Raw genomic sequence first — 17,593 nt, 5'->3', positions numbered from 1 at the left:
CCTTCTCTTCCTATCCGGCTTGACCAGAGGGCAGACCCTGGCTCTACAGGACCTTGTCTGCGTGGAAGCATCACCTAAGAGTTTGTGTGGGTAGGGCAAGTGTTCCTGTGTCTGAAAGAGGACTCAGGTTGATTTCCTTTTCTGTCCACTAGGGGGCTGCTTGGAGGGGGATGGAAAAAACAGAGGCTTAAAAAAATATATCATGCTGCTGAAATTTCAGCAAGAGGGGAAAAGAGAGAGCGCGTGAGAGAGAGAGAGACAGCAAAGCAGTCCCAGGCTTCCTCGTCTCTTTCACGTCAGAGGCAGGAACCGACTGTACTCAGGCTGTTGGCTCAGCACGCAGAGACGGAGAAGGGCTCAGACACGCAGTGAGAGAAGAGGGGTCCTCCTTGACCCGAGGAATTACCACTAGTGGAGTAAAGCCACCCGACTTTTCCAGCTTATGTTGGTTGCCTTCTCTTTCTCCTTCCACTCTAGCCCTGCCAGCTTGGGTTTCATTTCTTTCGCGGAGCCTCCTCTGGTCCTCCCAGGAAAGGAGGAAGGGAAGAGAAGAGAGAGGTGGGCTCTCTAGGTGAGCGCAGCATCTGGCTCCAGCCCGCACATTCAAGAATTCTCTTCGCAGGAAGCTCCTCTAGCTCCCCTGCTGCCCACCCCCAGCCCGGGTAAGTCCAGCGCACTCGCTCGTTTCGATTTCCTCGCCTGAGTGATTTCAGCACCACGGAGAGCTATGAGATGCATTTTTGGTTCCTGTGTGTGTCTCCCTGTGTTCCTACAAGGCGTTTGGCAGTAAGGTTACATCTATCTCCCTGCTGCCAATCAAGCCGGGTTTTGGGTAGGGGGAAAAAAAGGGTGCAAAACTATGTCTACCAAATTAAAGGGGGATGTGGACTCTGGTCTTATGAGGGTGTGTGTGTGTGTGCCTGCGTGCTGTTGCATAAGACAGGTGAGGTCTGAGCTAAATTGCCAGCGGGTTCCTTCGTGTCTGTCTCCGGGTAGGACTGTTTTTTCTTTTTTCTTTTATGTAGATAAGAGGTGGGGAATTAGTTGTGCACCTTCTTTAACTCTTTCCTGACAAGCCATCCATGGAGGGAAAGTGCTACAAAGGAAGCTGGGAGGGGGTTGAGAGTGGAGCTAGAGTTAAAAGTTATGCTCCTCTGAGAGAGGCTGGAGGATGTGGTTTTTAAAATGTCGATTTCCCCAGGAATCTCTGGGTTCTTGCTGTGAAGAGAGCCCAATCTGACCTTTTATTACTTTCTCTCCTGGTGTGAATCCATGGCAAGTGGTTAGGGGCAACAGGTGGGCATTGGGCTGGGTGGTTTGGGGGCCAGGATCCCCCTGCCTTCATGGTGATAAGGAAGTGTCAGTAGCTGGAGCTCTGCAGAGGTTGGCCCATGCAGATCAAACTATATTTGCAAGGAGGCAGGACCTGCCCTCCACTTTTCTGTCATACTTGACTATGTATGGTTGGAAAGAGGACAAAGTCTGTTCTGCTTTGATTTCTGTCATTAGGAGACAGCCCAGGAGATAGGTGTGTCTCCATATGTCTGGGGAAGCAGAAGCGAATCTGCTGCAGGTCCTAACTCAGGAAGACTTGAAGTAATGTATGTCCCCCAGCACTGAAACATTCTACAAATGGAATCATTACTTTAGACTTCGTTGCTATGACTGTTTTTTGCAAGGTACTTCTCTGCCTCCTCTGCCTTTTGCCCCTCTGAAATATGTCCAATTAATTCCCAGAAGCTGCCTTGGCTTTGCCTTGGAGACCCTATCTGCTGGTCCCTGCCCTTCAGTCTTGCCCACACCTGCTTGGGTGGGGCTATTCAACAAGTGGCATCAAGGACTTCTTTCAATCATCTGAATCTCCATGGAGAGCAGCTCAAGGGGGTATTTTTAAACATATGTGGTTTCTTGTAAGAGCAAACCTTGCCTTGAATTAACCCTATCTGTATAAAGTTCTGGTCATTTTCTTCAAGTATGCTGGAGCAGAAGAGAGTCAGAGGTGGGGAGAGGTTTCACTCCTTCCAGTTGCCGATAAACTCTAGGATGATGACTCTCTCTTGCTTTTAATTCAGTATGCTGGGTTCCTCCTCCAAGCTGAACAAAATACTCTCTGCCTCTGCTTTGAGAGGCTCCTGGATGAAAGACATAGCCCTGAGTGAAATGGTATCATTATTTTTTTAAACTATTCTTATCATTAGATCCAGAAACCTCAGCATCTCCTTAGACTGTCTGGAAGTAGGATGCAATGAGGAAAGAGTAGTCAGAGCTTGTAAGGATAGGGAAAAAAGATTGAAATAGACAAAGCAGAGTATCAGAAACCAACACTGACTCATTCATATTTCAACTCTCCCAACTCCCTCCATTCTCAAACTCTCCCTGCTTGAACAAGAGAGTAGATGGATTTCTGCATGACAAGTCCCTGAAGGTTTAAAAAAATTCATGCCCTTGCAGTGGACCCTATCCAAAGCCACCATTTATTACTGAAATCATTGTACTTAGTGGTCATTATTTTATTAATGACCTCAAATTCTCTCTGAAAGAAGTACTTGGTGCCATTACTGGACCCATTTAATAAATGGGGAGACATGGGAGTTTAAAGTGCTAAGCCAGAGGGTAGCACAAGCAGAAAGAGAACTTTGGGTCTCCTAATAGCTCATCTCCTGTGAAATGCAGAAATACTCACGTGTGGGAAAGAGCAGGGATGAATTGCTTCCCAGTGGACATATTTTTCAACCAGAGCCTTTCAGTGAATTCAGTGTGGCGTGATGGCTCCTCCCTGGCAAAGAATGAGAATCGACTAGGAGTCTCAAGGTGTTGCTGGTCTTTAGTTCTCAGCCAAAAAGATGGTCATGACCCATGGCCAGAAAGGTGAGGAGTTCTCTGGACTTACTGTGAAGAGGGAACCCCAGACTGGTGGACTCAAGGCTGAAATGATGTCCTGCAGCCAATTGCCATGCTCACCTCGCCCCAGAAATCCCAGTTGAAGGCACCCTTCCAAGATTACTGTGAGTGTCATGGTAATGACACCACCAAAGTGTCTGATGACTTTCCTCTCCTGTGAGCCTCCTCTGGGAACACCTCCACCAAGTCCTTTGTGGCTCAAAATGTGGGAGGGTGACTAAGCAGCAGGAGAAGCCTGGGCTCTGAGCACCTGCAGAAACCTGTGGAGAGGAGTAGGGAGTTGGGCACAAATCCACCCCTCAATAAGACCTCCACTCCCACAGCAGCTCTAGCTCTCTCATCAGGCCAGCATTTTGGAGAGGAAGACAGCCTATTTTCATACCCAGGCCTCATTCACTGAGAAGTAGAGACTCAGCTGGGGTGTGTCTGAGATGTTGGGGGATAAAAGATATAGGAAAAGGTGGAGAGAAAGAAAACGTTGCTATCCTGTCCTGTTCTCCACAGTCATGAGTTACCCTTTTTTACCCAGAGACCTCCACTATTACTTAAAACAAATTTTTTTTTTTTTAGGAATAATTCACATATAATAAAACTATCCTGGTCTTAAGTGCCAAGATTAGTGAGTCTTGTCGACAACCGTGTACACCGGTTTAACCACTCCCCCAAACAGGATACACAAAAGTTCCCTTGTTCTTCTTTCCAATCAATATTTCCCTCCTTCAACCCCATCACTTTCTTCACTTCCGGAGGTTTATCACCATAGCTTTGATTGCTACATTTTGCAGAGGAAATGTATTGCTTAGTGTTTCATATAGACACTAGACTTCTCAGAGAACATTTTGGAGGTTGGATGCTACTGTTACTGGGTGGGTAACACAAAGGTAGGGGAGGAGTTTCCTCCTTGTCCAGATTTATAGTCATGGTGTTGGAAAATCAAGCGGTGTGTGTAGCAGGCAACAATCAAGCCCAAGTAGAATACGTGGCTATGTCTTTAGTAGATCTCAAACTGGGGCCAAGTGAGTCACAGAGGTGTTTACATGCTTGGTGGGTAAACATGTCCTTCGCCTTCCTCCACTCAGAGACGTTATAAGCACCTTCTTCCCAGACTCTGCCCTGTTCTGGGTGGGCCTATCTCAGAGAAGGCACCAGTCAGCTCTATTTTGAGAAGGCTTCTTCCTCAATCAGCACCCCCAGCTGAGATCCCACGGAATGGAATGTAGATTGCTAAGCCCTTACAACATGACAAGTTAGAAGACAGTCAAGATGAGGATTCCTTAAGGTCTGGGTTTGTGTGGAAACAAAAAATTTGAATCTTCTCCACAACGCCAATCCCAGTAAATGATGGGAAAAGTGCAGAGACACACCTTTGCCTCATCTCAATTATAGCAATATTAATAAAGATCAGATGAGATTCTCTACCTAACTGGAGTCTCAGCTTCTTAAGAGCAGGGCCACTGAGAGGGGAAAATTGGAATTCAGGTGTTTAAGTGCTGTTTCCAACTGTGTATAAGAATCACCACATCTTTACCTAGGAATATGATTTTGGACTAGGACTGTATTGACACATTTTTGAACATAGCAAGTAACCAATAGGTCAGTTGGCAAAGGGAATTGAAGCAGTTTGGCCTCTTCCCTTTTCCTCTTTTGTTTTCTTGTGCTAAAGCATACGTAACATAAAATGTACCACTTTAACCATTTTCAAGTGTATAGTTCAGTGACATTAAGTACACTCACATGGTCAATGGAACCATCACCACCATCCATGTTCAGAATGTTTCCATTTTCCCAAACTGACTCTCTGTAGTTTTAAACAACAACTCTCCATTCCCCCACCGGCCCAGCCCCTGGCAACCACCATTTGACTTTCTACCTCCATGAACGTGAATACTCTTGGCCCCTCCTGCATGTGAAATCATACCACATTTGTCCGTTGGTATCTGGTTTATTTCACTCGGCATCATGTCTTTAAGTTTCTTCCATATGGTAGCATGCGTCAGGATTTCATTCCCTGTCAAGGTTGAGTAATAGTCCTTTGTACGTATGGCTCACATTTTCTTTATTCATCTGCTGATGGACACACTTGGGTTGCTTTGTCTCTACTTCTTTAATTTTGGCAAGTTCCCTCTACTTCCAACCAAATGGCAAAGGGAGACTCTCTGGTCATAGGTCTCAGCTGGGTTGAAATTCTTCCCTTTCCCTGTGAAAACCAGGCAGGTGGCTTCCTGGAGGCAAATCAAAGAGAAGAAGTAGGGGTGATGCATTCCCCACCAACCCGGGGAGCTAGGTCTGCTTCCTGTAGTCTGACCCTCACTGGTAAGTGTACGATAGACACAGTTCCAGTAAACTGATATCTTAAACTCTTCTATTGCTGCTTAGCTCAGAGAGTTGCCAGGAGACAGAGAGGTCAGGCCTCACCCTTGGTGGGCACATCTCTGGGTCCCTCCTGGCTCATGCATTTTAAGGTGAGATTACATAATGGGAGATGGAGTCCTGGGCAAATAAGCCAACAGACTCATTACAGTTTTACAACCCTGGGACCTCTGTCCTTAGAGCAGGCATTGCCAAACTCACCTCCACTTGGCTGCTATAAAAACATCTTATTCTCTGGCTGTAGACAATTCAATAAAAAGTTATTACCAGGACCCAGGAGGAATTTATTTAATCTGGATGAGTTCTCATCATACTACATGGTATGGAGATAAAGAGGAAAAAGTCTGGAACATTGATCCCAGGACAGTATCAATTCATGATGACTAATGTTTGACAACAGCTTGGCAATATCTGTGGGCTGGAGTTTAGTCTTTAATCTGAGTCCACCCAAGAAATTCACATGCCTAGGCCCTGGTAGCTTGGATCTTTCTATTGTCTAGTGATAATACCAGCTTATGTTGACTGAGCGCTTGCTATGGGCTTTAGCCAAGTGCACGGCACATAGAATGCCCTTAATAAACATTTGCTGTTGTCACTGTTAATAAATGCTTTATGTCATTTAGGGGCTAAAACTCATGACATATATTATTATGCCCATTTTACAAGTGAGAAAACAGATGGATTATGATTTATGTGATTTGTTCAACTTTTTACAGCCAAGTAGTGATACAACAGGGACTTCCCTGGTGGCTCAGACTGTAAAGCGTCTGCCTACAGTGCGGGAGACCTGGGTTCGATCCCTGGATCAGGAAGATCCTCTAGAGAAGGAAAAGGCAACCCACTCCAGTACTCTTGCCTGGAAAATCCCATGGACGGAGGAGCATAGTAGGCTACAGTCCATGGGGTCACAAAGAGTCGGACATGACTGAGTGACTTCACTTCCGTGATACAACGGAAATTCAAACCCAGGTTTGAAGCTTGTGCCTTAACTGCCTTCTTTTCTTGCTTGTATCACCCATTTGGTGATTAATGATGGTTCTACTGTGATTCCTTTCCTGTATCTTTAGAGGGATTTTATATCTTGCATGATTATTAATCTTATATGTGAAAATCTAGGTGCCGCTCTGCCTAGATAACCAATCCTATGAAGGCTGGGAGAGTCCAGTGCAGGGCCTGGCCCACAGGAGGGCCTAAGAAAAACGTTCTCATTTTGCTATTGGTTCTGCTTAACCTGGGCTTCCCTGGAGGCTTAGATGGTAAAAATCTGCCTGTAATGCGGAAGACCCAGGTTCCATCCCTGGCTGGGGACAATCCCCTGGAGAAGGGAATGGCAACCCACTCCAGTATTCTAGTCTGAAGAATCCCACAGACAGAGGAGCCTGGCAAGCTATAGTCCATGGGGTCGCAAAGAGTCAGACATGACTGAGCGATTAACATTCTGCTCAACTTAAGTACAGGAGTTCCTAACTTGTTTCCCTTGTTATAAGGAAGATGATGATTATGGGTATTATTTATGCTATGTTCTTGATGCATCAGGCACTATACCAGGCTGGGCAACAGAGTATTGCACTTGATTTTCACTATAACAGAAGGAGCTCTCATTTACTGGAAGTAGCTAGGTAGAAGGTGCTGAGCTAGGTGTTTAATCCTTATGACAACCCAGAAGCAAGGTTTTGCAAGGAAAACCTTCTACAGTCCAACAAAAAGGGAAAACCCTGGTTACGGTGCAACTTGAACTGAAATAGTCGCTTTTTCTTATGAAGACCACAGAGGACAGAACCAAAGCTCCTGAATTCAGAGAGGTTGAATAACTTGCCCAGGGCAGCACAGCTCATAGGCGGCAGGGCTATTTTTGATCTCTATCTGTCTGAAACAGAGCCCAAGCTCTTTCACTCTTCTCTGCATTTCCCTTTCCCATCCTGCGGCCATGTGCACTAAGAAGCAAGGACTGGGGCTTAATTACAGGAAGCTTCAGATTCCCACTCTACCACATCCTGACCTTGTGCCCTGGGGCCATGACTTACCTGTCTGAATCTGAGGTTCCTCATCAGGGCTTCTTCACTGCTCCCCAAAAGCCTATAAAGATCATCACGTCTTTAAAGGGTTTTTATGAGAATTAAATGGGGACACAAGTACACAGTGCCTAGGACAGCATCTGGCATGAAGCGTGAACCAATGTGCCACTAGCTATTTCCTGTGGCCTGGGGACTGGGGACAGACTAGGGGACTTGGCATTTTAACAAGCTAACAATTATCTGGGCTGACCTGGATTTTATATTCTCCTCAAGGGCTAATAGGCTGGGCAGGCCCTTGTTTTACATCACCTTGATTTTAGGAGCATGTGTTGGCTATTTTTTCTTCTCCTTTAGCACCAAGAGCCTGGAAGGCTGATATTTAAAAATATCTGAAAGATGCCTCTTGTCAATTAATTACCTGGAAATTGTCCTGGACTGAAATTAATCTGAACCTTAAAGGGGATGCTGGGTTTTGCAGCCCCTCTCCACACTCAGCTGGATACAGTGAACCTTTGGGGTTCTTTTCTCTAGCCTTCCCCTCCCTCCAGGTTCTTCTGCCACTCTGAGTTTTATTTATGAAACATTTTCTCTTCCTTTATAATTATGTTTTCCATAAGAAGAACATAACAGCCACCTCCTGGCTGGGCTAGAGTAATTGTGGGAATTTTTTGACGGTGTGCAATTTCAAAGGCTTGGGTTTATATAGATTACCTTGAATTTATCTCCATAAGCGCATCAGGGGAGAAGCAGCTGCCTGCCTCCTGAAGTATTGTAAACCCTGTAGCCACTGCGCACCAGCATCTGTGTGGATGTTCTGTTTGCCTAAATGGATTCTGTGAAGCAGATACCTTCATAAACCAGGTTTTGCCAGCCTGTCCTGCCGTCTCTGGTGAACTTGTTAATACCAAGGTCAGCAGTGGGGCTCTGGCCCAGGGACAGATGTGGAGCAGTAGTCAGCTGACAGCCCTGGGGTCCTCCCCACTCCTCCCCACAGTCCAGCCAGCTGTGAGCCAGGGGTGAGAGGGCGGAGTGCAGACAGGGAGAGGGCAGGACCCAGGGAGGCCAGGCAGCAGAGAGGACAAGACCCCGAGGACCAGATGAAAGCCCTATACAAGCTTATGTTGCAAAGAGCAGAGGCCACGCAGTTGGGACAGGGGGCATCTCCTCCCGGTGACCCAGGCTGTGCCTGTAGGGAGACGAAACTTATAAACCCAGCCGTAAAGTCTCATGTTCAAAGCCGTATGCATTTATAGAGATATAAATGAAGTTTAACGCTGGTGAGATTCTGTATAAAAGCAGAAGACTTCATCTGTATCTATACTTGGGGTGCTAATGGGTTCCGGGCTCCTTGCCTCTCTCCAACCCAGTCGCGTGCACGCGCCCACGTGCTCACACGCACTCACACTCACCGCTCAGCTGCAGCGGGGAGCAGCCGGCAGGGGCGGGGGATGCCGAAGGTCTTCTGAGCATCTGCAAGTGAGGCGCCGGCAGCGATGCGTTCCCCGCATCTCCGAGGGCTGTTTAAAAGGAAAAGGAACAAGGACTGCCAAAATCAAGCAGCTTCAAACAGTCAGGAGTCTGGCTTTAAGTAAAACAATTTGAGGAAGGTTGGCTTTTCATCTGCCTCGGAAGCCGCCAGGTTTCTGTGCCTCCTGGCTCCAGATGGGATCCGGCAATGAGACTGCAGAGCCGGTGCTGACCAGCCCCCACCCCTGCCTGGTCTCCCCTCTGGCCCTTGCTGGGCCTGCAGAAATGCTCTGGTGAAACCCTGCCCAGCAAGGGTTTGAATTCTGGCTTTGCCACTTACTGGCTGTGTGGCCTTGGGAAAGTCACTTGACTTTTCTGAGCCTCAGTCGCCTCACCTCTGAAATGAAGTATTAATAAATAGCTTCTACCTCTAGAAATTGCTGTCGTGGGTTCAATGAGATATCATTTTCAGAATGAAGGCTCCAAATGGCCTGTAGCACTCACAGAGTCTTCAGTTAGTGGAGTTCTCTCTTGATGGCAATGTCTAAGGTGGAAGAAAGGCATTTTGAGGGTGGAGGTTAGAGGTCACATGGATACTTTGCCATATATTTCCCCCATGGGCTGGGGGTGCCCCCTGTGGCTTGAGCTTGGCTGCTGGAGCAAGTCTATTCAGGGGATAGGCAGTGGACTTGAACCCTGCCTTCTTTTCATCTTAACCACGAGCGCTCTGCAGTCCTACAAGAGCCTCTGGGCAGCACCTGGGACAGCTACCCGAGGGAAGGCAGACTATCCATGGTCGTTATCCCCCAGGATTGTCCCTGTGCTGAGTCCCGGCTGTATCCCCACACCTGGCTCCCTGGAAAGATCAGGGACTCAGTGCTGCCCAGGTGGAGCATAGGTCCCAGGGGAGTAGGTCTGGAAGGGATGCCCTTCTAAACCTGACATTCAAGAGGTCAGCCAACCATGTCAAGGCTATGGGATCCTTCACCCATCCTCCATCCACAGAGGGGATAGGCGGAATGTTCCAGAGGAGAGGAAAGGGTGCTATTGATCTGGATCTTGATAGGTAATGAGTGGGGGTGGGGAGCTGACCACGTTCTGTCAATCTCTTATTGAAAATGGTCTGAGGCTCGTATTAAAATGCAAAGGCAGAGTGTGCCTTATCCTCTTCCCCTCCCCCACTCCTTTTTCATTTGTATTTTATCAGCTTAATTTAGTGAGAGTGAAAAGCTCAGGCAGCCATCCTTGGAGACCTAGGAGGAAAAAGGAATGACACCACCTGAGAGGGCCAGAGGGGTTCCCTGGCAGTGTCTTCCCTCCAACTCCATAGGGGTCACCTCCCGGCCCTCTCTGTTCCGCAAGTACCTCTTCACTGCGGCTGGAGTGGGGGAGACAGGGACCAGTTCAGAGTTTTCTCTCTCTTTGCACACATACACATCCTTTTACAGCTTCCGTGCTTCCCAGGCAGGTTCCTGGGGGCCTTAGGCAGCTACATTTGACAGAGTGGCCAAGGGGTCCCACCTGACATCCCCTCGCCTTGCTGTGACATGAAACCTGGGAAGAGACCCAGCTGCTGTTCCTTGAAATGTTTTGCCCTTTTCCTGCTAAGTTCTTAAGGTCAAATATTGCTAAGGGGACTATTTGCCAAAGGCAAAAGCCTGCTAGAAAGAGTAAACAGCTCTTTCATTTTTGAAGCTTTGGGTCTCCTCCCTGGAGTTAAGCTCAGCCACTGGCCTGACCAAGCCTGCTAGGTAGCAACCATGGGAAGTGGTTACTGGAGATCGGCTACCAGCGTGTTAGGCTCTAACAGCCTGGGTTTCCTAAGTCACCAGATAGATTTAAAAATAGTTCCATGTCTATTTTTTAGCAGCTTGATAATCACTAACACCTACTTTATAAACATGATTGCTAGGCAATGATCTAAGTACTCCACACACAGAAACTTACTAACTCTATACAAGCACCTTTTGAGGGAGGTACTATTATTGTCCCCATTTTACAGATGAAAAAACTAAGGCACAAAGAGATCATTTAAAGTGCCAGAAGACACATAATAAATGGCAGAGCCAACCCAGGAACTCTGTGTACTAAATTACCATTTGTCCTGAGCATCACTCAGAAACTACCCAAGTTCCTGGTGGCTAGAGAGAGATGCAAAGACTGGAGAATCAATAGCTCTCACAAGGTTGATTTGAATCAGAAAGATGAGTCTAAAAATAAGATCAGATCAGTCACCATTTCTCTTGGGGGCTTAGTGCTGTCACTTCTTACACTACCACTCCTTTGGGGAGTCCTTCTGTGTTTTCAACAAAGCCACATCTAACTCTTTCAGGATGAGAAAAGAATCCAGCTCCATGCAAGTGAGTTTTCTTAACTGGATTTTCCTTCCTCCAATCTCACAAGGTGGTGTCAATTCTCATGTACCCACAAAAGCCTCATTCACTTTGTGGTTTATCTACTTTGTGGATTATCTGGGCCACAGTCAAAACTACCCATTCACTTGGGGGCCACTTCTTTTAACTCGAATCTGCCACCATGCAAAATAAAATTCCTGTGATGGATTCTCAAATGCTTGGTCCAGCTGGGAGGAGTATGGTAGGAAAATGCAGTAAAGCTCAGTTTGCTCCTACACAGGGTTCTTGTTCAGCTGTGAGGACATAAATTGAACACCAGGGCAGCCAGGACCACCAGAAGATTTCAGGGGGCACAGTAGTGTTGGCTGGGGCCAAAGGGAAGTTCCGTGTAGCTTAAGCCTACCCTGCTCTGAGGTCAGAGATGGAGATAGTTATGGCAGAATATCAGACAAAGGAGCAGGGGGGCTGTGCAGTGCCTTAGAATGGACCCTCGATGTTCCTGACACAGTGGACCACCAAGTCAAGAGACAGGTTTATCCCAGGGTAGAGGGACTAGGTACCAGGAGACCTGGGCACCCCAATGCAGGCTTGGTTAGAGGTGTGTTTAGTTCTTGCATTGGGGCTGAGAGGCACAACTCAGGGGAAATGCAAACCCAGCTCTGAACGAGGTTATTCAGGGCTGAGAATCCATCCCAAGCTTGAGCCAACCACCCACAGGCAGGAGGGCACAGAGTCAGGGAGAAATCGTATCAGTTCTGAAGACAGTGGACTTGAGCTTTGATCCTGGTTCTGCCCAGCTCTACACTCTTGGAGAGCTCACTTAATCTTCCTGAACCTCTGTTTCCTTGACTCTAAGATGAGGAAGATGGTAGCTTTTAACATTTTGTGAAAATTGAGTAAAGTAGTAGCTATGGGGCTTCTAGCACTTAATAGTCAATGAATGTTGATTCCCTGATTGTTGGCAATAATAATTTCTTGCATTTTTGTTGTGCTTCATAATGTTCATAGTGCTATTACATATATCACGTTTGATCTACAAAACTATGTGTGAAGGCGGGCAAAAAGACGCATTGATTGCTCCCATTCTATAGATGGAGGACTTACTATAGTGTTTCTGTGGCTTGTCCAAGATAGCATAGGCAGTAAGTCACAAAACTGAGATCAAGATCTTGCAGCTTTGGGCTTACTCATTTTACAGCCCTTATTGTTGTGCTGGGATTGGGCTGACAGTTGAAATAACAAAGGTTAAGAAGATCCTCTGCCCAGATGCCCAGAAGACAGGATCAGCTCTTGTGGCCACTGCAGCATATGTGGGGGGATGGGCAGAGCCCAGGGTTTCCTTTAGGGCCTCTGGCATAAGGATCTCAAGCTCTTTCATTTCCACCGTATTTTTCAAAATAGCTGCCTCAGTAGATCAGTGCTGAAAGCTGCAGCAGCCAAGTTTCCTATGGCCAGATAGCCTTGGCTTTCCTGTCTCCCCCAGTCAGCCATCTTGGGAACCTGAGCCACTCATCACAGCCACTACACAGGGCCAGCTCCCACCTCATTCCACAAGTAGCGAAAGAACATAGAGCCTGTGTCCAGCAGGCCAGGAGCCTTAAATGTAAACTCCACGGAGAAGCCCACCCTATTAATCTTATCTTTAATAGCTCTCCTTGACACCAAAATTAAAGGCAACAAAAGAAAAAATAAACAAGTCGGGCTGGAACAAACTGAAAAACTTTTGCACAGAAAAGAAGACCATCAGTGAAATGAAAAGGCAGCCTATGCAATGGGAGAAAGTATTTGCAAACCACATAGATGATAAGAGGTTAATATGCAAAATATATGAAGAACTCATACAGCTCAATAACAATAAATGTTCCAAAACCTAAATAATTAATAATGGGCAAAGGACCTGAACAGACATTTTTTCAAAGAAGATACAAATGGCCAACAGGGGCATGAAAAGATATTCAGCATCACCAATAAGCAGGAAATGCAAATCAGAACCATGAGGAGATATCACCTCACACCTGCCAGAATGGCTGTTATCAAAAAGATAACAAGTGTTGGGGAGGGTGTGGAGAAGAGAACCCCTGTGCCCTGTTGATGGGAAATGCAAACTGGCGCAGCCACTATGGTTCCTCAAAAATTAAAACTAGAACTACCATGTGATCCAGCAATCTCATGTCTATCGAGTCGGTGATACCGTCCAACCATCTCATCCTCTGTCATCCCCTTCTCCTCCTGCCTTCACTCTTTCTCAGCATCTGGGTCTTTCCCAACGAGTCAGTTTTTTGCATCAGGTGGCCAAAGTGTTGGAGCTTCAGCTTCAGCATTAGTCCTTCTGATTTCCTTTAGGATGGACTGGTTGGATCTCCTTGCAGTCCAAGGGACTCTCAAGAGTCTTCCCCAACACCACAGTTCAAAAGCATCAATTCTTTGGCGCTCAGCTTTCCTCACAGTCCAACTCTCACATATGATCCAGCGATCCCATTTCTGGGTATGTATCCAAAGGAAATGAAATCACCATCTTGAAGAGATATTTGCATTCTCATGTTCATAGCAACATTATTCACAATAACCAAGGTATCGAAACAACCTAAGGGTCCATCAGTGGATGAAAGGATAGAGAAGATGTAGCATCATGTATAAACAATAGACTATCATTCAGCCATAAAAAATGGAAATCCTGTCACTTGTGACAAAATGGAACACGGAGGGCATTATCCTAAGTGAAGTAAGCCAGACAGAAAAGGATAAATATTGCATGCTTTCAAGCTGAGGTCATAGAAACAGAGTCGAAAGTAGTTGTCAGGGACTAGGGGTGTAGGGGAAATAGAGAGAGGTTAAATAGTAAATAAAATAGCTTTCCTTGTCACTCTCCCACTTTATTTTTATTTATTTCTTTTATCATCAACCAATATTATATATATATATATATATATATATATATATATATATATGATTTCTTTCTTATTGTCTGTCTTCTCCCCATAGAATACAAACTCCCCGAGAGTAAGAACGTCGTCTTATTCACAGTTGGATTTCTAAACTGGCATGCAGTATTTAGTAAATTCTGGTTGGGTGAATGAATGAATGAATGAATGACTCTTCAGCCAGTAGCCTCTATTTCAATAAATTGTTACTAAAGACCTACTTCGAGGCATTCTGTTAATGGATGTGGGATTGAATGAGACGTGGCTCCCTGCTTTGAGGATCTCCCAATCTGTGTGTGGTAGAGGAGAAGCCACAAAGCCATCAAGTGGCTGCACCAGTTTTTGCATTCCCACCAACAGTCCACAAGGGTTCCCTTTTCTCCACCACCCTTCAGCACTTGATATCTTCTCTTTTTGATAATGGGGCTTCTCAGGTGGTGCAGTGGTAAAAGAATCTGCCTACCAATGCAGGAGACAAAAGACACATGGGTTTGATCTCTGGGTCGAGAAGATTCCCTGGAAAAGGAAATAGCAACCCAATCCAGTATTCTTGTCTGGAAAATTGCATGGACAGAGTAGCCTGGCGGGGTTCATAGGGTCCGAAAGAGTCAAACACCACTGAGCACACACATACTTTTTGATAATAACCATTCAGACAGATGTGAGATGATATCTCCTTGTGGTTTTGATTTCCATTTTCCTAATTATTGGTGATGCTGAGCATCCTTTCGTGTGCCTGTTGACCATCTGTATGTATTCACACAGGTAGGTAACTACCCCACAGCATAAGGAAGTGTTAATGTCTGAAACCAACTGCTTGGAGGTGGGGTGAGGGGCAAGGTGGCTCACATTGCTCGGTCACTCCATTATTCAGAGAGGAAACAGTACTACAAAGACCCAGAGTCAGAAAGAAAGGGCGCGTCAGAAGGTAACTGAGAAACGTGGTATAGCTGAAACACAGGATCACTGAGCATGGTGGTGGAGTGGTAAGGGTGGGGGATAATACACAAGAAGAAGATTAGAATTTGGACCTTCGTTTTAGGATACCCATGGGGAGAATTATCAACCACTTGATGCTAAAGCTGAAGCGCCAGTACTTTGGCCACCTCATGCGAAGAGCTGACTCATTGGAAAAGACTCTGATGCTGGGAGGGATTGGGGGCCGGAGGAGAAGGGGATGACAGAGGATGAGATGGCTGGATGGCATCACAAACTCGATGGACGTGAGTCTGAGTGAACTCCGGGAGATGGTGATGGACAGGGAGGCCTGGCCTGCTGCGATTCATGGGGTCACAAAGAATCGGACACGACTGAGCGACTGAACTGAACTGAATTGGGTTCTTTAGGTGTGGAATCCTAAGCTATGTAGCAGGATACAAGCTTGTTGCCTTTTTCATCAGGGCATTAGAAGCACAGCCTAACTGAATTTTATTTCCTATTGAGACATTCCATTATATTAACCAGATCATCTCCTGCTGCAAGTTCTCCAAGCCAGAGAGTGACGGTGGGGTCTCCGAGGTGGGTGGGTAGGACCTGCAGAAACTCCGGATCTTTCCTCTCTGATGGAATACTGGGGGACGCTGGTTTGCTCTCATTTGAAAAAACATGAAGCCGGTTCTCACTCACCCACATTGCTTTCTTCACTTCCTCCTGTAAAAATGACACTGCTCTGATTGGTAATACAGAGGTTAAAGGCGAGACTGCTTGGTGAGAATGAGGGATCGAGAATGAAAGAAAAGCCCTGAGACCAGAAACCTTGAATGGCTCATTCTGTTTCCTTTAACTGTGGCTTGTTTAAGAAAATGGTTTGTTCTTTTTCTTCAACTCCTTCTCGTCGGGAAAGAGGACGCGGCTGGGAGGTTCGCATGCCAAGGCTCCAGTCCAGGAAAGTGCTTTCCTATTGATTTGTGTGTCAGCAATTCAAATAGGGGTATTTATGCTGCGGCTGAGCACCTAATAAAAATTTAAATTATCGTTTTAAAAAAAAAAAGGAAGGGAGAGAAAAACTCATCAAGGAACAACCTCATAAAGACAGTGGGGGAAAAAAAAAGCCACACACAGATTCGAGGTCCTCAGGAAGGGAGCCGGAGACTAGGATTGTGAGGTTTGCCAAGATATGTCTCAGACTGGTTGTATTTCTCCTTTTAAATGCCTCTCTCTCCCATCTGAACACCTTCTAGGCTCTGTAGCTCTGACCTCAGACCCTGGCTTCATCACTCATTGGCTGTGGTGCTTAGGCAAAGGACAGATGTTTTTCTCTGAGCCGTCCTGTTGCGTAAATAAGAGGAGGCAATGGTGTCTCAAATGATAACGCATATCCAAAACCCTTGGAGCAGAGCCTGGCACATAGTAGGTGCTCAACAAGTGTTTATATCCTAACCCCTTTCCCCCTTTGGGGGATCCCCTCCCTAATTCAGGTTCTTCCTTAAAAACCATGCGCTGTAGCCTATTAAAAGCTGGTGCAGCCAACCACTTCTCAGTTGAAAGACTGAGAGTCACTAAATCACACCTATGTATAAATGATTGATAATGAATTAATAAGTTAGGTGGTGGCACTAATGGAAAGCAGAAGGAAAGAAGTGAAGGAAGCTTTAATAGGAGAATGTCAGAAACCAGTTACAAGCCTCTGTAGGGCTGTGAGGCTCCCGCAGCATCCTTTAAACCATGCTTATTAGGAAAGTCCCTCTCTGGTCAAACATAAGGACAGGAGACACACAGGTCAGGAGAGCAGAGTGTGGGTCTCTCAGACTTCAGTGACAGCACCAGAGGGTTCACCTACTCCCATGACCATATCCTTGCCCTCCACAGTGCCTTTAACTGCGCCTTCTTCACAGTCCTGAGGTCTAGTTCCCCGATTCTGGCCACTGTTCTTTCTCTTCCACTCTCATGCTTCAGCTCCATCAGTTACACAATTGCACTGACTTCTCTTCAAGCCCCCGACCTTTTTCTTTTTCTTCACTGTCTGTTGTTTGGCTTTACCAGGCTTCGATTCTGTCCTCCACCTATAGCATTAATCCCTCACAAAGCCTCTGAGGACTTCTGGTCCTTATTCACCTGGCAGAACCCCACCTCGTTAAACTCTGGGTCATGCTTACCTCTGAACAAGTACACACTACTAGAGAGAAATAGATAGCTGTGTGGATTGTTATTGCTTTACAATCATGACCCAAGTGAGTACTGGAAACAGTCTGGCAATTCCACGACACTTCTTTAGCACCTTTACTTCCCACTCTCCAAAATCACAATTTTACCTCTCCTTTCTTCAAAGACTACCGGCCCTCCCTTTTTAATCTCTTCCCCTGGATGACCTTACTTGGTATTTTAGCAGACAGATTCTCCCTTGCCCTCCTGCTACTAACATCACACCTTTCACTGTCACAGAGCCCATCCTCTCTGTCTTCCCTCCTTATGCAGGGGTACCGGGCCCCTGCTCCTCCCTAGGGCTAACCTCTCCTCTTGTGTTGTGACCTTAGATTCTCATGCTTCCTAAGGACTTCATTCCTGCCATTATCACCGCTCCTTTTCCTTGCTTTTTTTATTTTGGCTGTGCTGGGGTCTTCATTGC

At 46.3% G+C, this 17,593-nt stretch overlaps 1 protein-coding gene across 1 annotated transcript in view; it reads left to right on the top strand.

The window, feature by feature from the left end:
- Window positions 1–298: 298 nt before the first annotated feature.
- The window catches only part of TNR (tenascin R), a 486,177-nt gene continuing 468,882 nt past the window's right edge, over window positions 299–17,593 (top strand). Inside the window, exon 1 of the mRNA XM_027975894.3 lies at window positions 299–662. The gene's annotated coding sequence lies outside the window, so the exon portion shown is untranslated. The remainder of the gene's footprint in view (window positions 663–17,593) is intronic.

The sequence above is a fragment of the Ovis aries genome, chromosome 12 (genome assembly GCF_016772045.2).
Source record: "Ovis aries strain OAR_USU_Benz2616 breed Rambouillet chromosome 12, ARS-UI_Ramb_v3.0, whole genome shotgun sequence".
Taxonomy (NCBI): Eukaryota; Metazoa; Chordata; class Mammalia; order Artiodactyla; family Bovidae; genus Ovis; species Ovis aries.
Note: the sequence above shows the minus strand (reverse complement) of the source record. Positions and strands in the feature narration are given on the sequence as shown.